This window comes from Pyxicephalus adspersus, chromosome 1 (assembly GCF_032062135.1).
Source record: "Pyxicephalus adspersus chromosome 1, UCB_Pads_2.0, whole genome shotgun sequence".
Taxonomy (NCBI): domain Eukaryota; kingdom Metazoa; phylum Chordata; class Amphibia; order Anura; family Pyxicephalidae; genus Pyxicephalus; species Pyxicephalus adspersus.
The window spans coordinates 60,075,951-60,097,842 of NC_092858.1; the positions used below are offsets into that span (position 1 = coordinate 60,075,951).

The 21,892-nt window shown below is 36.7% G+C and overlaps 1 protein-coding gene across 11 annotated transcripts in view; it reads left to right on the top strand.

Annotated features, from left to right (window-relative positions):
• MBNL2 (muscleblind like splicing regulator 2) overlaps positions 1–21,892 on the top strand; it is a 106,535-nt gene that overhangs the window by 38,658 nt on the left and 45,985 nt on the right. The window contains exon 1 of one of the 11 annotated variants that reach the window (XM_072411186.1): positions 16,422–16,625. The exons of the other annotated variants lie outside the window; for them this stretch is intronic. The gene's annotated coding sequence lies outside the window, so the exon portion shown is untranslated. Of the gene's footprint in view, positions 1–16,421; positions 16,626–21,892 lie in introns of those variants that run through there. 11 annotated transcript variants of the gene reach the window in all.

Sequence of the window (21,892 nt, forward strand, 5' to 3'; positions counted from 1 at the left end):
TGGACTGTTTTATAGACGCAGGGAATTGTAGTAGCGGTGCTATTTCAGTGAAGTGGGAGTTTCAGCCCCTCATAACATTAAGCTCCGCATTGGACTGTTTTTTTGATGCAGGGAATCGTAGTAGCGCTGCTATTTCAGTTTCAAGTTTGGCCCGCAACTTTGTCCACATTTAAAATTTTGGCCCACTGGGTATTTGAGTTTGACACCCCTGCTCTAAAAGATTGGGAATCGAGGTAGAGTGGGGAGCCCCCCGGGACAAGCACTTCCCTTATATCAGGATTTTTCCTAATTCTTCTCAGTAGGGGCTCAAGAGTAAGAATAAAAATCGAGTAATAAGGGACAACCTTGCCTGCTACCATTAGAGATCATAGGAGAATCTGATAGGGCACCATTTATTTTAGGTCTCACGGATGGGAGTGAGTATAATGCCAAAATTCAATTTGCACCATTTTTACCAAATAATGCTTGCTGTCATTCTGGTAAAACCAAAGCCTTCCTCATGATCATCTGTGGTGATGTTTCACATAGAGATTAATGTGAATACAGTAGAACACACACAGAAACAAGAATTATGCTGCAACTAATACATTTTCACTGTAACAATTAGGAAAGTCAGCTAAAACAAAAGATACATGCATAAACAATAATTGCTGTGTTTAAAATGGGTTTCCCTTTTGTGTCATCTTAGTGTGCATTGTTGTTCATTAGTGCTCTCTGTGTATTAGGAATTGCATCATTGCTCAGGGTTATTCAGAGCCACTGAGGAACTCTTGGCTGTGTCTCTGCCATCACACACACTGTACACTAATGTAAAATAAATGGCAACAGAAGACCTTAAAAGGGGACAGGTATGTGGTTTATTTACTTGATATAACTATCTCACTTGTAAGATACTTTCCATATGGGACACTTAAGTCCAACAGGCAATCCACTGTCTTTAAATGGCAGACATTAGCTCTTCACATGTCACCAGTAGCTCTGAGCCAGCCAGTGTAGTGTTGGTTTGTGTAACTAAAATTACTTTTTACAGTGATGTAATGCACTCTGTAGTACTCTGCTGACCAGTTGTATATTTAATAGATGTTTAGCAGGTGTGCTTTTATTGAAATAAATGACACCTTCAAAGTGGAATGTAGTAAACAGCACAGCATGTTAAGTGCTTGAGAACTTTTACTCTGTATACTCAGTCTCAGTATACTCAGTATACTCAGTTCTTAGTCTGACACTAATTTCCAATATTTTTATATCTCACAAGATTACTATTTGAATGACTTAATACTTAACCAGGTACTACATTTACTATGCACAGAGTGTACTTCAGTTTTCTGTACTCAAACAAGAAAAATGTTTGTATCTTGTTGTGTGTAACTACATTCTGAACATTACACAGGGACTGTTTACTATGCATAAAATCAGCCTGAGACTGTCCATGGCTTTCAAATGTATTGTTAAGACAACAATAAATTGTTAAGAGACTTTTTCTTTAATGAAACTGCACTTATACACTTACTGCACTTACATCCTTAGCAGCCATTAAAGACTGCAAAGAAATCCTTATGTCCTAGCACATATATAAAGAAATGAAATTTACATGAAATTAGGATTTAGTATCAAAGAACTATTAAAAGCTCATATTTTTTTTAAAACATTCCTTTATTGGAACACAGTTTAGTGGACTTACTGCTGTATATGTGTTTAAAAAATAGGTAAGTTTTTTTGGAATGTTGCTGAATGGTTTGGGGTCTGGACACTGGGTAGTGCCCAAAGGGTGGCCCTTGTGGAAAGTAGTCCTAAAACTTAGGTTTTTACCCAATTTTATTCCTGCTGTTCATTTTCTTTTTATTATTATTTTTTCATCTGATCTTGTATAATAGGTTTTACTGGGATATATTGAAAATAGTAATTTTTAAGCATTGAATTGTGAAGCCTATATACGGGCAGTCATATCTAGCAGTCTTATATTATGTAACTCCAGGTTATTACGTTTTCAAGAAGCATATTCCCAGTGTCCAATAACTCCTATATCATGTTTTGCAGCCTCTGACCATCCTTTGTGGCGTGTCTAAAGTCTTTGACCATCTCATGTAATATGCCTATTGTGTTTGATTATCTCCTGTTGCATGTTTGCAGTCGCTTACATTTTCTGTAGCACATAAATTCAGTATATATTATGTGTGGCCTTTGTTGATGCTTAATGCTCTTTATATGAGGAAAGTCTAACTTGTAAGCAGAAGTCCTAGATTTAATTTCCTCAGTGTCTCTGTCTGCATGTTTATACTCCATGTTTATACCCTATGTTTGGTTTACTTCAAATGTTTAGGTTTTGTCCCACATCCTAAAAACATCCTGGTAATGCACTTGGTTTTTACCCAGATATGATCTAATGTGCCCGTATTATTAAAGCTCTTGAATACTGGAGAGGATAAACTATCAACAATAAGCCTGGGTGATGCAGCAAACATGGAATTAATTACTTAAAAATGATTTGCCATTGGTTGGCAAATGTTTTTTTAATCCTGCACCAGATCTAATCTAGGTGTGTTGGATCACCCAGGTTCTCCCATGAATGTCTATCTTTTCCTGTCTTGACGCCTAATGTGTGTTTCGTCATATGGTGACATTTCTGTAAAGTACATAACTAAATCAAGTACACTTACTGTTACTATAAAAATGAATTAAATATATATCCAGTAATTTTTTTTATACCCCTTGCATTTACTGTGTGGCATATTATTATTATTCTTATTAATAAACTTTAATATGTTTATAACACCACTTAATATTCAGTGCTATACATTAAATGGGGGTTCCAATTGACAAATACAACAAGGACACAGGAAGAAGAGAGGATCCTACCCAAAAGAGCTTACAATCCAAGGTGGGGGATTTAGCACAAAACAGGTGGGGGAATATGGAATGGTGGGTAATGAGAATTTAAGAGACAGAAGAAGATGGGGTGGTGAGCTGGAAAAGATGGGTTTTGAGGGCTATTTTAAAATTAGACAAAGTAGGAGCAAGCCTAATAGGACAATGAAAAGAGTTCCAGAGAGAGGGGGCAGCTCTACAAAAATGTAAAAATCTCCTGCATGTGGTGAGGTTATGAGTGTATGAGTTGCGTGGAACCCAAAGGTTCCTCCAAAAGTTGCTTGAGATCTGTGAGCAATGCGCAATTTGTGACTCTCAGGTCAGTTTGATTGACACCAATTGTCCTTTTGACTCGCTGTAAGGGTGACATTCTTCCCACTGGCCAGCAATGTAAGAGGCATTCATCCCACTGACCACATCAATATTTTATTGTGAGCTATGAAATTTTTTTATCATAGCAGAGGTTCCCCAAGGCCTGATACTTATTTTAAAAGTTCCTTTATCTTATTGGAGACCTAAGAGAGCAGCTAGGGGATTATTTTTCTGTCAGGTTAGAAAGGTAAGTGGGACAAGAACTGCAAAGGATTTAAAGCCAAAGCACAGAAGCCTGTGGAATGTGGAAGCTATTAAGAGAACTACAAAGAAAGGCAGCAGAAGAGGAGCAGTGGGAAGAATGGAGAAATCTAGCTGCAGCATTCATATTAGATTGTAGAGGAGAGAGTTGGGGTAATGAAATACCAGAGAGGAGGATGTTACAGTAGTTCAGACGAGGAGTTTGGAGGTCTCTGCAGACAGGTAGGGGCAGATTTTGATGATGTTGCGCAGGTGAAAGTGACAGGACCTGCAAGTGTTCTGAATATGAGGAGTAAAGGAGAGGGCGGAATTGAAGGTGATACCAAGACAACACGCCTGAGAGGTGGGATGAATGACAGCGTTGTTAACAGTTAGGAATATAACAGGGGAAGATTTAGAACAGATAGATTTGAGTGTCATCAGCATACAGATAGTACTGTAAACCGAAAGGAATATAAGACTACAAAATGGGGTGGAGGAATTACCAATGAAAGAAACTTAAAAGGAGCAGTCAGAGAGATAGGAAGCAAACCAAGAGAGAGCAGTGTCACCTATACCAATAGAGTTCAGGATCTGGGGTAGAAGAGGGTGACCAAAAGTGTCAAAAGCTGTGGAAAGAGGAGGAGGAGAGAAAAGCTGCCTTGTGACTTAGCTCTGATGAGGTCATTGGCCACTTTTGTAGAAGCTGATTCAGCCAAATATTGCTGCACTTGGATGAAATTCTTGTTTGTACAGGTTGACAATTGAAAATCCGGCCATTATTAATCCGGTTCCTTCAGTTTTACGGCATTAATTTCGGATTGCATTTTCAATACAGGGACTGTAGTACACTGTTTGGTCACCTATGTTTTGATGGTGCTGTTCGGCAGAAACTGGCGTTGGGTCTTGCTTGCTGCACTAAATACTTGTTAAGACGTCCCTGCTGTCTGGAACTGTGCCAGATGTCCGCGGGTGCTGCGTGAGGAAGGCTGGCCTGTGTGTAGAGGCAAGTAAAATAAAAAAAACTGAAAGTTTTGAAAATCTGGCAGTCCTCAGTAGTATTGGTGTTTGTATTCGGGCAGACCCCGAAAAACACGGAATTTGACTTTAAAATTTCTTGTTTAAAAAAAAAGAGGTGAACTCTAGATGAACTCTCAATGGCGTTTTTGCATTGAGAGTTAATCTGAGTTCAGTTCCCTCAGGGCTGTACTTATCATTGATAAGAAGGATTCCCAGGGCTGCAAGGGAATCCTCCTGTTTGCGATCCCCAGGCACTAGAGGTTAATTAGCCTCTAGTGTCCCAGGATCGCAGTGGAACTGCAGATGAACTCTCAATGTAGTTTATCCATTGAGAGTTCATTAGAGTTTAGTTCCCACGGTCATCCGGCTGTACATATCAATGATAAGTACAGCCCGGGGAGCGTGGGAACTTGCGGTCACAGCTGATTTTTAACATGTTAGAAACATCTAGGGGTTTTTATATGGGTGCATAAATTACTACATACCCTTTCCTGGTCGTAGGGACTAACTACAAGTCTTAGCACAATAGCAGCCCTCTTGGCTGCATAGGAAAGGATATCTTTATTCCTCTCCTCCCTCCCCATTTTCTTTAGGATAAATAGATCTATACCTACTTGACTAGGTTCTCACAAAACCCCTATTTAGGGTATATGAAACAAAAAAACATTAATATGAAAAAAAAACTGGACCTAATCTACTAGGACAACATTTAAACAATCTTTTTGCTTTGGGCTTGGACATATCAAACTGCATGCAGCCTGAATACTGCTTCCTTTACCCCCCTACCTGCACTCCAACCAAACAAATCATACAATCTCTGCAAATTTATACCCCTGAAAAAGCTTATAACAGGCGAAACGCGTTGGGAATCATGCGACCGTAACAGGTCCCCTTCTTACCTTGTTTTCAATCTTTATAGGTACTTTGTATGACATTGGAAGGAGTCTTATGTCTAGATTAAAGTATCCAAACCCTGTGACAATTACATGCATTTGGATATTGAGCTTAAAATAAATATGTACCTTTGATGTATGTACTAATTGTAACTTGAAAAATACAAACTTGATTTATTTTTGCACAAAAACCTCCTGAGCCTGAAACCTCTTTCTTTCCCCCTCTTCCCCTTATACCTATACTATGAGCTCTAACATCTAGGGGTTCTAAAACTGAAACAGGCAGGACTCCTGTTCCATAGAAAAGATAGTTTAAATGTGTTTAGGGACTTGTTTGGCAAATGTATATACTTATTTATTTACTTGTATTCATAGTGCCAACATATTATGGAGAACAAACTTACTTTAAAGTGGCTCACAATGCAAACTTTCTACCATAGTCATATGTCGTTTGTTTATTTCATAAGAATGAAGCACGCACAGCTTTACTTTGAGTTTCTAAGCACGCAAATTTATTTTCTTTTTAAAGGGACACCATAATTTTACTGCAAGGGTACCTAGAGGAAGATGTCCACATAACTTCAAACATAATAAAATGCCATTTGTCCTACCTTGCTACCCAATGAATTTTTTGAATTTTTTCATTCGTTAAATAACCTTTAATTTTTTAGATGAATAAGTCAATCTAAAGGAAGATGTTTGAATGCCTAAAAACATGATAAAATCATTTTTTTACCTTATCTGTTTAAATGAAATGGAATGTTGCTAGGGTGGTATTTGTGAATCTACTGGAAGATGTTTGAATAATTGAAAACAAAATGAAATAAAAATTGTCTTAACTTTATCTGTTTAAATTGAATGTAGTGTTGCCAGGGTATTAATTATTGCAAGTTGCTGCGGGATATTTTTTAACAGTCTGAACACATAGCTCTAAAGAACAGCAAAAGGATCCGACAAGTAATGCTTCAATGTTAAGGGCTCTTAACAAATATTAGGAGTATGCATATACTTAATTACTTGTACACATGTTAAGTAGTACTTTACAAAGTCCACAGTCATGTCAAAGACTGCCCTTTGATAAGACTCACAATGTAAATCTCCCACCATACTCATATGTCATGGATACTAGTTAAGGGCAATTTATGGGGAGGGGAAGCCAATTAACCTAACTGCATGTTTTTATGATATGTGAGGAAACCAGAGACCTCAGAGTAAACCCAGATAGTGTCCAGGCCATGATTCGCAACTGGGAACAAGCGCTGCAAAGGTACCAGTACTAAGAGACCCCAGACCCCAGTGCACCGGAGACCCCAGAGTTAACCCACGCAAACTCCTTGCAGATAGTTTCCTAGCCATGATTAGAACCAGGGCCAATCTCTGCAAAGGCACCAGGGCTAACCACTGAGTGAGCCATGCTACACAATAAATTGCAGAGAATCTTTCATGCATAGATTATCAATAAATATTTTAGATGCACGTGAATCAAAAGGAAGATGTTTGAATAACCGAAAACATAATGAAATAAAAGTTCTTTTTACATATATATGTTCAAATGAAATGTAGTGTTGCCAGGGTGGTAGTTATTACAATTTACTGTGGGATATTTTTTAACACTACTAATACACAGCTCTAAAGAACAACAAAAGTATGTGACAAGTAATGCTTGAACATTAAAACCTTTTAGCAATCTATGTAGGAATATGCATAAACCTAATTACTTGTACACATATACTGTAAGCATATTAAGAAGTACTTTACAAATTCTATAGTCATGTCAAAGACTGTCTTTCAATGGGACACACAATGTAAAGATCCCACCATAGTCATATGTTGTGGACACTAGTTAAGGGTGGTTTGTGGGGAGGGTAAGCCAATTAACCTAAGCATGTTTTTATGATATGAAACCAGAGTGGTACCATGCAAACACAGGAAGAACATGCAAACTCCTTGCAGATAGTGTCCTGGCTATGATTCGAACCAGGAATGAAGCGCTGCAAAGGTACCAGTGCTAACCACAAAGCTAGCCATGCTACCCAATGGGTTGTAAAGAGTCTTTCATTCATATATTATCTTTAAAATTTGTAGCTGCAAGTGAATCTAAAGGAAAACACTTGAATAACTGAAAACATAATAAAACAACTTTTTTCTTGTTTAACCTATATCTGTTTAGACGCAATGTAGTGTTGTCAGGGTGGTAGTTTTTACAATTAACTCTGAAATATATTTTTTAACAGTAAAAATACACAGCTCTAAAGAGCAGCATAAGGATGTGCCAAGTACTGTTTCAGTTTTAGGTGTTTCCTAACACCTAAAGGGTGTAAAGGGCAATTTATTCGAAGGGGAAGCCAATTAATTTAACTGCATGTTTTTTTGATATGGGAGGTAAACAGAGACCCCGGAGAAAACCCACGCAGATTCAGGAAGAATATGCAAACTCCTTGCAGATGGTGTCCTGGCCATGATTGGAGCTTGGGACCAAGCACTGCAAACGTACCAGTGCTAACCATTGAGATGCAAGTGAATCTAAAGTAAGATGTTTGAATAACTGAAAACATAATGAAATAACATTTTTCTTACCTATATATGTTAAAATGGAATGTATTGTTGCCAGGGTTGGAATTACTACAATTTACTCTGGGATATTTTTTAACATTCTTAATACACAGCTCTAAGGAACTGCAAAAGTATGTGACAAGTAAGGCTTCAACTTTAGGTGCACCTAACTACCTTATTAAGGATATGAAAATTCTTCAATACTTGTACACATATTAAGTAGTTCTTTACAAAGTCCACAGTCATCTCAAAGACTGTCTTTTAAAGAGACTCACAATGTGAAGCTCCCACCATAGTCATATGTCATGGACACAAGTTGAGGGGTGAGTTGTGGGGAGGGGAGACCAATTAACATAACTGCGTGTATTTGTGATACAGGAGGAAAACATAGACCACGGAGTAAACACACGCAACATGTTGAGAACATGCAAACTCCTTGCAGATAGCATCAAGGACATGATTTGAACCAGGAAACAAGCGCTGCAAAGGGATCAGTGCTAACCACTGAGCCATTTGGGCCACCCCACCCACTGGGTTCTGACGACTTATTTATTCATAGATTACCTTAAAATATTTTAGGTGCAAGTGAATCTAAAGGAAGATGTTTGAATAACTGAAAACATAATGATATAACATTGTTCTTACCTATATCTGTTTAAAGGGAATGTAGTGTTGCCAGGGTGGTAATTATTACTATTTACTCTGGTATATTTTTTAACAGTCTTAATACACAACTGCAAAAGGAAATGCCAAGTAATGCTTCAATTTTAGGAGCTCTTTGTTTTAGTGCTTTTAACCATGTAGTTAGGGACATTCATATACTTCATTACTTGTACATTTATACTGTAGACATATTAAGTAATACTTTACAAAGTCCATAGTCATGTCAAAGACTATCCTTCAAAGGGACTCCTAATGTAAAGCTCCCACCATAGTCATATGTCATGGACACAAGTTAAGGGTGATTTGGGGGGAGAGGAAGCCAATTAACCTGACTCAATGTCTTTATGGTATGGGAGGAAACCGGCGTAAACCCATGCAAACAGTCTCCTGGCTATGATTCAAATTTTATTTTAGGGAAATCCTACTTCGCGGTTTTTCAGCTTTCGCGGAAGGTTCTGGTCCCCATTAACCGCGAAAAACGAGGGATCACTGTATATGTTAAAATAGAGTGTATTGTTGCCAGGGTTGTAATTATTACAATTTACTTAGAGATATTTTTTAACATTCTTAATACACTCTGCAAAAGTATGAGACAAGTAAGGCTGCAACTTTAAGTGCACTTAACTACCTTATTAAGGATATGAATATTCTTCATTACTTGTACACATATTAAGTAGTTCTTTACAAAGTCCACAGTCATGTAAAAGACTGTCTTTTAAAGAGACTCACAATGTGAAGCTCCCACCATAGTCATATGTCATATGTCATGGACACAAGTTATGGGGAGGGAAAGCCAATTAACATAACTGCATATTTTTGTGATACGGAAGGAAAATGCAGACCACGGAGTAAACACACGCAACACATTGAAAACATGCAAACTCCTTGCAGATAGCGTCGAGGACATGATTCGAACCTGGAAATAAGCGCTGCAAAGGTATCAGTGCTAACCACTGAGCCAGTTGTGCCACCCGCTGGCTTATGAAGACTCATTCATTCATAGATTACCTTGAAATATTTTAGATGCAAGTGGATCTAAAGGAAGAATTTTGAATACCTGAAAACATAATTAAATAACATTGTTCTTACCTATATCTGTTTAAATGGAATGTAGTATTGCCAGGGTGGTAATTATTACAATTTACTCCGAGATATTTTTTAACAGTCTTAATACACAGTTCTAAAGAACAGCAAAAGGAAATGCCAAGTAATGTTTCAATTTTAAGTGCTCTTTGTTTTAGTGCTTTTAACCATGTAGTTAGGGACATTCATATACTTCATTACTTGTACATTTTTATTGTAGACATATTAAGTAGTACTTTACAAAGTCCATAGTCATGTCAAAGACTATCCTTCAAAGGGACTTCTAATGTAAAGCTCTCACCATAGTCATATGTCATGGACACAAGTTAAGGGTAATTTGGGGGGGAGGGGAAGCCAATTAACCTAACTGCATGTCTTTATGATATGGGAGGAAACCGGAGTGCCCGGAGTAAACCCATGCAAACACAGGGAGAACATACAAACTCCTTGCAGATAGTGTCCTGGCTATGATTTGAACCAGGTACCAAGCACTGCAAAGGCACCAGTGCTAACCACTGAGCCAGCCATGCTGCCCAATGTGCTTTTAAGAATCTTTCATTCATAGATTATCTTTAAATTTTGTAAGTGCACGTAAATCTAAAGGAAAACACTTGAATAATATCTTTATTAGGAATGTAGTGTTGTCAGGGTGGTAGTTATTACAATTTACTCTGAAATATATTTTTTACAGTAAATACACACAGCTCTAAAGAACAGCATGAGGATGTGCCGCGTAATGTTTCAATTTTGTACAGTGCTGCATAATATGTTGGCGCTATATAAATCCTGTATAATAATAATAATTTTAGGTGCTCTTATATTTAGCGCTTTTACCGATGTAATTAGGGACATGCAAATTCTTCATTACTTGTACACATATAAAGCTGACATATTATTCTTCCTAGCGGTAACCCCGAGTGTGATTTGGGGTAGAAAAAAGTTGCTGAAAGCGTTAACCCTATGGGAAGTACGGTAATAGTAAATACAGCCTTACCTGATCCGCCAGCGTCCCGCGCCGTCCATCGCCGCGATCCCTGTCTTCTTCCTTCTTCCTCCGGCTGGCTTCTGCACACGATGAGTCACTGGGGGAGTTCTCGGTGCGTGTGTACGTTGCTGGTGGGGCGGGGCGGGAAATTCAAAACCCATTTGTATTGCATTCAATACAAAATAACTGTATTGAATGCAATACATTAAATTTATATGTGTAAAATCAGTACATTGTTTTTAAGAACATTTATATTACAGTATAAATAATAGTATGAGTATAATATGTATTTTTTTTAAACATTTTAAAAAAATTGAAAAAATTCATATATTTTTTAGTTTATTCAATTTATTAATTTTACATGAGTTTGTGTTTCAAACTTTATTATACACCTACTATTATATTATATTGTAAAATACATTTTCATGAAAAACAATGTACCACTTTTAGACATATAAAACCGGAAAGAAATGAACCGCTAGGGAGTACTTTACAAAGTCCATTGTCATGTCAAAGAGTGTCATTCAAAGGGGCTCACAATGTAAAGCTCCCACCATAGTCATATGTCATGGACACAAGTTAAGGGCAATTTGGGGGGAGGGGAAGCCAATTAACCTAACTGCATGTCTTTATGATATGGGAGGAAACCAGAATGCCTGGAATAAACCCATGCAAACACAGGGAGAACACGCAAACTCCTTGCAGATAGTGTCCTGGCTATGATTTGAACAAGGAACAAAGCACTGCAAAGGTATCAGTGCTAACCACTGAGCCAACCATGCTACCCAATAGGTTTTAAAGAATCTTTCAATCATAGGTTATCTTTAAATTTTGTAGATGCAAGTGAATCTAAAGGAAAACAATTGAATAACTGAAAACATAATAAAACAACTTTTTTTCTTTCCTATATCTGTTTAAGCAGAATGTAGTGTTGTCAGGGTAGTAGGTATTACAATTTACTCTGAAATATATTTTTAACAGTCAAAATACACAGCTCTAAAAAACAGCATAAGGATGTGCAAAGTAATGTTTCAATTGGAGGTGCTTTTGTTTTAGTGCTTTTACCCATGTAGTTAGGGACATGCATATACTTCATTACTTGTACACATATAAAGTTGACATATTATGCAGTACTTTACAAAGTCCGTTGTCATATCAAAGACTGTCCTTCAAAGGGTCTCACGATTTAAAGCTCCCACCATAGCCATATGTCGTGGACACAAGTTAAGAGTGATTTATTTGAAGGGGAAGCAAATTACCTAACTGCATGTTTTTATGATATGCGAGGAAACCAGAGACCCCAGAGTAAACCCACGCAGATACAGGAAGAATATGCAAACTCCTTGCAGATGGTGTCCTGGCCATGATTGGAGCTTGGGACCAAGCACTGCAAAGGTACCAGTGCTAACCATTGAGATGCAAGGTAATCTAAAGTAAGATGTTTGAATAACTGAAAACATAATGAAATAACATTTTTCTTACATATATCTGTGTAAATGGAATGTAGTGTTGTAGCCATGGTTGTAATTATTACAATTTACTCTGGGATATTTTCTAACATTCTTAATACACCGCTCCAAAGAACTGCAAAAGTATGTGACAAGTAATATTTCAACTTTAAGTGCACTTATCAACCTAGTTAGGGACATGCATATACTTCATTACTCGTACACATATACTGTAGACAAATTATCTAGTACTTTACAAAGTCCATAGTAATGTCAAAGACTGTCCTTCCAAGGGAATTATAATGTAAAGCTCCCACCACCCCATTTGCTCCCACCATAGTCACCATAGTCATGATATGGGAGAAAACCAGAGATCCCGGAGTAAACCCACGCAAACACAGGGAGAATATGCAAACTCCTTGCAGATAGTGGCCTGGCCATAATTTGAAAGGGACCAAGCGCTGCCTGGTTACACAACTCTAAAGAATAGATTATGGGAGGTAACCAGAGACCGCAGAGTAAACCCAAGCAATCACAGGGAGAACATGCAAACTCTTTGCAGATCCTGTTTTGGCCAAAATTTGAATGGGACTAAGTGCTGCCTGATTAAACAACTCTAAAGAATAGTTTAAGAATGTGACAAATAATGCTTCAACTTTTAAGTGCTCTTCTTTTTTAGGTGTTTTTAACAATCTACTTCGGGATATGCATATACTTAATAACTTGTACACATATACCTTGGACATATCATTTAGTACTTTACTAAGTCTAATTTTTATAAAGTCTAAAAGGGACTCACAATGTAAAGCTCTCACCGATAAGAAATTCTATTTGCACAGATTTAATTTGAATTTTGAATCACACATTTTTTTTGCTTTCATTGGGATGCCATATTTTTACTGCAAGTGCACTTACAGGAACATGTTAAAATAGGTTACAGGATAATGACATTTTGATTTTTAATAGGATTCTAGGATGGTTTGTTACAGTTGTGACAAGTAATGCTTGAAATTTAAGTGCTCCCAAGTGCTCTTTTTTGTCATTTTAGGCCCTTTGTTTGCGACACTTATATACTTTTTTACTTGCTTTTATATAGTGTAGACATATTATGTAGCACTTAACTTAAGTCCATAGTCACATTATCACTATCTGATGTTTTTTATCACCAAAGGGGCTCACAAGTAGCGAAAGCAGGGATTCATTTTTTGTATTTATTTTTGTAACTGGGACTTTCATTAAAATAATGACACTTTACTTTCTGCAACGCCCTCCATTATTTGTCTTTCATTCAGTGTCTTGCTTTCCTGAATTCTTTTTTTTTTCCTGCCATGCTGATGTCATCAATTGATACACTGTAGAGGTGCTAGATTTGGTTACCATTTGCGCTGTAAAATGAAGTGTCTGTATCACTGAGCATGCGAAAAGCACCTTTTGTGCATGTCCAAGATCAGCCCAAAGGGATACATGATGTAAGTATCCCAGGAAGGTGCAGACTTTCCATTCAGCCATGGGGTGGAGTCTTCTCTTCTTTTTTAAACAAAAAATGTTTAGAAAAAGAAATGCAAAAATAAACACATATTTTACTTCTTATAAAAGAGTTATCTCTCCTTTTAAAAAAAAAAAGTAAAAAATTGTGATAGGTTTAAGAGGACGTATACGTATACAAAATTAAATTTTTGAAATAATGTCAATGTATTCTTTATTCATTTTTTTTACAGAACTATATACAAGTCATTGAAAAACTCCTCTCACTGAAGGTTTTCTTTTTAAAGTTTTGTACCAGTTCTTCATAATTTTGTGCTTTATGGTTATCCAAGAAGTTCTTGACAATCATGACATAGCTGTGCAGGCAGAAGCTTCAGTATCAGTCATGTAACTTGTGAAATTTAAAACATTTGTCAGTTTCCGAATCTGGGGTCCATCAAAGTTTTTGTAAGACCATTTTGATATTTTCATATTCTTTTGTTGAGTGACCAATTGGAATAGATGCATAGCAGTTGTAATTATGCAGTAAAACAGATTTTAAACTTCGAGTGGAACTGTCGATGAAAAGCGGCCAATCTTCTGCTCGGTATTCTGGTACTCCTAAATGGGCTAGTAGTTCAGGGATGTTACAACAGTACATGAAGTTTCCATCTTCACTGAAATATGGTAGGAGTGTCACCTCTCTTGTCCTATAAACAGTTATTTTATCTTCCGGTCTCAGACAGTTCTTTTCTTTTAGCCTGGATGCTAAAAGTTCAGTTGCTTGTTTTGACAGACTTACGTCACGTAATAAATCATTGAGCTCTTCTTGGGAGAACTGCTGGTTTGATGAAACACTTCCTTCATATTCACTTCCACTGCTAACTCCTGGATTACACTCCAAACCCTGTATACCCTCCATGTTGGATACAGGAATATCAGGGAGTGTACAGAACACTGCTATGGGGGGAACATCAGCAACATGCGGCACAGGTTGTCTAGCTGATTCTAAATCAGGGTACTCCCACTTGTTTTTCTTGTAATGATTGAAACCTTTTACATTCACAGTACAAAAATAATAATCATTATGATGATTTTTGGGCTCTCGCCATACCATAGGTACACAAAATTTTAAACTTTTCAGTTTTCCATTTTTCACTGACGTAGACACTTTACACATATTTTGGATACCATATGGGGAGCCCAATACTTATCTTGGTCCCCTAGTTTAATACCAAAATATGCAAAATATGCTTGTTTCACAAATTGTGTAATGTTTCTTCTCTGTTTTTACTGAGAATATTCACCACTAATGTAGCAAAATACATTAGGGCCATTTAAACAACTTCGTGAAGAACTCTTATTTCTGTAAAAAAAAAAAAAAATTATGAATAAAAAAAAGGCAAATAAAAGTTTCATTAACAAAATGCTACATTTAATGTATAATATGCAATTCATCACTGTAAATAAAGATTGATAATAATATGCTGTGTTAATATTTGTTGTTGGTAAATTTGTCTATTCCGATTCCTGTATCACAAGAACTAGAGCCAATTCAATGAAACTTATGTCATTTCTGGATTCAGCAGACCTGAAATACACTAAATTTTTTTTTGAACTGTGGTATATATGCAGAATCAACTTCAGTTACCAGAATTTATTGTCAGTTAATTGTCTATCAGAAAATATCAGAATTTTAAAAATCTGAGAAAAAGGTTTGTGTCTGAAGAACAAGATAAATTGATTGAAAATAACAGAAGGGTAAATTTGGCCTTTTTGTGGAGAAAATACTGCACTGGTCTCTTTTGGGTGCCTGTCATTTGGCCAGAAGTGATGTGAACCCTACCTACGAAAGCAAAATCAGACTTTTAGCATATAAACAATTTCCTAGATTCTTGTCAACAAAAAAGCTCTGTTGTATCTGTTCTGATACAACATTTTCTCTATGAATTTAATCACTGCAGCACTGTCCTTACTGATTTTATATTCATACTGTGTTAGTATTTGATTAGGGTCTACATGGGGTCTACAAAAAAAGAAACCCCTCATTGCTTAGCTCTTCATCATCTGATTTTACCACATCTAGGTGGCATTTTATAGCACAGTGATAGTGAGTAAAGTGAATGTGTTCCTTGGTAAGGAGACAGAGATGGATTTAAAGAGTTTTCTCAAGTTTCCAAAAAAAAAAAAAAACAGTACTTTATACTTGAGATGTACCTGCAGCAAATCAGATAAAATCTGATTTGTGTGCTTCTCAGATATCTTTGTAGTACACCTAGCTAGAATGATTTGTATATGTTATGTCTCATTTGATATCTCCTAAGAAATAGTGTGAATTTACAACATTCAGCTTCTGTGTCTGGGAAGGATAAAGGTTAATGGAAGAGATAAAAAAAAGTTCTCTAGTGAAATAAATGCAGCTTATTGGTTGCAGTCTCTGCAGCATCAATGGTAAAATTGCTATAAATGGTGATCTGCAATTTTAGATCTGGTGCAGAAAGCCAAGTGTTTACTCAGCAGTACAGAGACAAGCAACCTTTTTACTGCAGCTGTTGCTGAGTTCCATTCCCCATCACCTTCAAGCAATCTCTGAGTACAATTCTCTGAGTTGTATTTCAGCATCAGCAGCTGGAATAGTGAAGGTTGCCTTCCGCTGCAGTAGTGATGCAGATGCTATCATCTGATTGTGATGTAGGTGACGCTGAGAGTCTGTAACGGAAATTCCATTTTCTTCAGTATGGATGCACTGTTGTTTTTGCACACTAGTTCTGCTGTATTGCAATGTCAATCACAAGCTGTGAGCCAATGCAGCCAAGCCAGGAATAAGGAACTGCAATGTGATTGGTTGTTGTACACAGGGAGGGATAGGAAGGAAGGGCTGCAGTCTTTCAGCAACACCGTGCAATCCTCTCTCTCCCTCTCTGCTTTATCATCTGATGGGAAAATCCCCTGGAAGGGCAAAGCATCTCTGCGCCTGCCAAAAAAAGGGAAAGGGACAGGACACTATATGCTGCAGATCATTTCTTAGTGTAGCCAGATGCTGCTGTGTCCGAAGAGATGTGGATAGACAGTGCAAAGGAATAACCAGTGCTGTTGCAGGTAAGAGGATGTGTTAGTGTCCCTGAATGTAAGAAGAGTTTGCTGCAGTCTGCTGCATACAGTGTGTTGCTTTTACAAGTCAGGATCAGAGTACTGAGATGAGGGCAAACAGCCAGAGCATAACATAAACTATGAATAACAGATGGCTTCTCTTCTGCCTATTCTGCCTTCAATTTAAGCTGCTCTTTGTGCTTTAGTAACATACAAAACACCTTGTGCCAAGTGTTGACATTTCTTTGCTGATGGAGCTGTGAAGAGTAAATCATACCACACTCATTTATATGTACAGTCACAGAGCACAATTTCATTTTCCTCTTTAGATACTTTGTAGACCTTTCTCAATATGCAACTATCCCTTGTATCTATACTGTGACTACAGCTGGAGTGTGCAGTGACAAAATAAATATCATTAGAGTATGTTGGAATAACTGCAATAATAACGCCTACTGCAATTATTCCATATTCATGTAATATTAATGGGAACACACAGCCAGGAAAATAAATTAGTGGGCAGATTTTCCATGAGATCTCTGCATTGCAACCTGTATTTTTTAACTTTCTACTTTCTCTTAGACCCACACATAGATAAGAATGCTCTGTTTGGTATTTGGAGTAAAAGGCAAGAACTGCCCTTGACTTGCAAGACATTTTAGGCCTCAACTGATACAAGTATATAATCTGCTTCTGAGGTTTACTTGTTATGATATGTACCATGCAGGGCAGAACCCTTAGACAAGATAATAGGAATAAAGGCATAGCAGACAAGTTTACAGTAATGCATAATGATACAGCTGATAACCTTGTGCTTAGTGCTGGCTTGGAAGATATCTTGCAGTTTGTAATATCCTGATAGTGAGCTCTACATATTTCTTATATTTTAGAACATTGCATATATGGAATCATTTACTTCAGATTTTCTGTAGTCTTAAAAAAAACTCTTAGATGAAACTGCAGAACCTCTGCAGTATGTTTGTTTTAATTGTTGTGCCAATATTTAGGAAGAAAAGTGTGCAATGTCATGATTCCCGTCAATCCATTACAGTCAATGAGTGGCTGAGATGCTTTTTTTATTCAGAACCAGGATCCTGTTAGCAATGTTTTCTATTCATGAAATAAAATTATAGAATATATTTTTACATATTATAGATTTAAGACATAAGTATATGGAACTGTCAGTGTTTGATGTTGCCAGGATTGGGAATTTGTAATTGTATAAATGCTTCTTTTTAGCATTGTTGCACGGGGACAGAGCCACATTGTGTCCATTAGGTTGGCTTATTTTCAGGGCCAGTTCATGTGACACTTTGTAAAATTTGGGTTGGTCAATGTAAATGAAAGTAACATTTTTGAAATTCTGCATAGCCATGCAGCATTTCAGATGCTGAGCCGTATCACAGCTCCGTTAGTGATAATTACTTGAGAGAGAGAAAATGTGCATGTTAATATTCTGTCGGTTGTAATAGTTTAGTATTCATAGTTGGTTGAAGAATAAACTATTAAAAATAATCTTTGTGAAATTGTTGATGGAAATGAAGCTGAAACAGTTAATGTGAATATTTTTTTAAGCTAAAGTTTTTTGCCCCGATACCTTTAATAGTTGCTGTTTTCTTATTGTCATTTTCTATGGGGTATAAAATCATGTACTTTGTAACAGGTAAAGCTATGACTATCCTTCAATTACATGTGTAAGTTGCTGACTCTGATCCCATGTTGCTGCAGGGCACAAAAAGCAACCTACCAATCTTGGAAATGGAAATAAAAACAGAAGGTGCTGTTTGATGCTTTGGAAAAAGATTTCCAAAAATACAGCTGCTATTTTTAATTTTTGCTCTCACTAGTATTGCATTATGAATGTAAGATGGACCTTCTCCTTTTTTGAATTTTTAAACATATAATGATGCAGAGCAGTAACCATAGAAACTAATCAGCACTGAGCACTTTAACTACATCAGCTTAAAATAAGTAAAGTAAAATGCAAGATTTGACACTGACAATTGGATGACACTGCCAGGTGCCCAAATGTTCTCCCTGATTTGCTTTAATACTGGGAAGGTCTGGCATTGAAACAAGTCTGTGTGATTTTAAGACCCCACCCCTTCCTGCAGCACACTTTTGGATTTTTTAAACCTCCCATAAGTGATGAGAGAGTACTAACATGCAGGGGAATGCAACCAATAGTTTTTTGTTTTATATAGAACTCACTCTGTCTGCATCCTAGTCTTCACTTTCATCAGGAAGTTAGAAGACATCTTTACACTTAAGTTAATTGAACTTCGCTCTCAGACACTTGTCCTGGAATGGATTTCCTAAAAGTAATTTGTTATCTGCTTAGTAAATGTTTTGAATCCTAAACTAGATCCATTCCAGGTTTGCTGTAATACCCAGCTTCACAGATGAAAGTGTATCCTCTCCAGACATGGAGAGCTTTAATAAATCAGGCCCATAATTTATTGAAACATTTAAGCACAAGAAACATGCATGAGATATGAATCTACAATTTTTACAAAAATAATAAAGATAATATCAAAATTGTCCTATGTTTCATTTCTACACACGTTTAATATTAAGATTAAACAGGATTTATATAGCGCCAACATATTATGCAGTGCTGCACAAAAAAATTGCTTCCTCAGGAGGCATGGTACATCCAAGAGATATAATAGTATAGCAAACATAACAATAAATGTCATTATATTTATTACATAACATATGGTGTTTTACTAATATGTATTATGTCCCCAAAATGCTAAATGATCAAACTTACTTCATGGATCTCATCACACTCAATATCCACCAAAACAGTCTAGCAGTATATACATGCATATTTGACTTTGCAGAGGTCTTGCACAACAGTATTAAACTCAGCATATTGCATTGAAATTGACATATTTTGATACGTTTAAAAGGAGGATTGTATTGCACAATTCTTCAAAGTACTTACATTTTATCTTTCTTAGTTCAGACATCTTCAGATCCCTAAACAATTTATATTATCAACCATATTTGAACAACCAATTGTATCATAAAAGGTTAATTTGCTACGTCACAACATTGGCAATCATTTTTTCTCCTGGTTCAAAACTGCCTAAAGTGAACCTGCGCCCAGACTATGCAAACTAAAGTATTTACATATTACAAGCAAGCAATAAAAGCAGTACAAACACTTTAAAACAAGCCTGTACCTTATCTCATCTATATGAATTGTGGGGAAAAGTTATGAAAGGCATTGAAATCATTATTTAGCTGTATTTTCTATGTTAGAAATTGTTCTATGCAGCCTTCTGTAAACACACAACACATGCTTCTAACTGTTGCAAACTAAATGAAAAAAAAATCTTAACAGTACAAGCAAGTACTACGATGTCTTTTAGGGCTCATTCTCGCTTGCAATGATTTGCATTGTTATTCCTTCCTAATGGCACCACAAATCGGCCTTATTAGGCTACTGCAGAGCAGCACACTCTGTGTGTCTAATTTCTGTGCACTGTGGTATATAACAATATGCATAAAAATGTGTGTGCATTTTGGAAACAGCAGCACCCAATTGTTGGGAAGGATGGACTCCCACTCTTGTTAGGATTATGCCAATACTTTAATATCAAATGTCACAGGAATACTTAAAAATGTATATGTAGCTAAAACATATTTTTTTAAATGAACTAAAACAAGAGTTGGTTAAACTCTTGTGAGTGTGTCAGTGTCTTAGGGAATTTTCCTGTTTCTTTGATGTGACAGAAAGTGGCTAGAAATCTCTACAAAACTAGGGTAATTCTCCTCTTGGGCATATAATGATTTCCCCTAACCCCTTAGCAACATCGATTGATACTGGTGAAAATGGTTATCAAAACAAGTATTGAGTTTTTTGGGCATTCACAGCTCTTAACGGACCTGATTTATTAAAGCTCTCCAAGACTTGAGAGGACTCACTTTCAGCAGTGAAGCTGGGTGATCCAGCAAACCTGGAATGGATATGGTCCAAGATTTAAAACCATTGCTAGCAAATAGCAAATTACTTTGAAGAAATCCATTCCAGGTTTGCTGGATCACCTGGCTTCATTGATGAAAGTGTATCTTCTCCAACCATGAAGAGCTTTGATAAATCAGGCCCATTGTCTCCCCACAGCATTTTGATTGGGTTGAGTTCAGGACTTTGAGTCATTGCAACACCTTGATTCTTTGTTTTAGCCATTCTGGTATAGGTTTGCTTGATGTCCTTGGAATGATTCTTCTGTTTCATGATCCGATTTCAATCAAACTTTAGCTGTCAGACAGATGGCCTCACATTTCACTCTAGAATACTTTGGTATACAGAAAATGAAAAATGCCCTGGTCCTGTGGGTACAAAACAAGTCCAGTATAATATATTATTAATATATTGTAAGTGTCATGAAGCACCTGCTTGGGATATTTGGTCATGAGAACCTGAAGGCTCTTAGCCTAGGTATTAGCATTTTTTATCTGTGGAAAGCAGAAGTTGATTTTAATCAAACTGTTTGATTTGGTAAAGACATATGACTGATATGAGAAATAATATATGATTGTTACAGATTGACATAAAGATACTGTTAGCTTTTCAGTTAAGCTTTAAATAGGTGTATTAAATATCTCCTTGGGTTATGCACTTCAATTTGCATTCCTTTATTACCTATTTATTTTCCATTTATTAAGTATATTGTTTTACTTGTTGTACACATAACAATCATAGTTTAAAAAATCAGCCACCAATAGGAAGACTGCTTGGCAAAATAATACTCTTGACCCAGTGTAAATTCCTGTCCTGATCATATTGATATATTAATTTTGTTTGTGTTTAGAGGTTGTGTTTCTGCTGGAATGCATTTTTAGTGAGTGTCGTGAATGGTTTACAGAATTTCAAGCCTATGTCACGGGTCTCACATAACACCTCCTCAGTGTGTTTTCTTTGGAGCCCATATTATTTTTCCTGTCATTGCTGAAAGCTGTAGTAAGCTGTATTACCCCAATGCCTGGACAACACAGGCATGTTGTGTTTTGGGGATTGTTGGAGATAGTGATCTTAAATACAAAAACAGAATTAGTTTAGTAGCTTGTGGACTAAATTGTAACTTGTCGAGGAACTGTGCCTTCACAAGTTTGGGCAATTGAGGTTAAAACAGATTTACATTTTTTATTAAAGCTCAAATCTAAAGTGAACATTCTCAACTCTTTTTGTGAATAACCCCTATAACACACAAGCTCTGAATACTGCAAATCATTTATCAACATGACTGCTTTAGGGGTAAACAGGT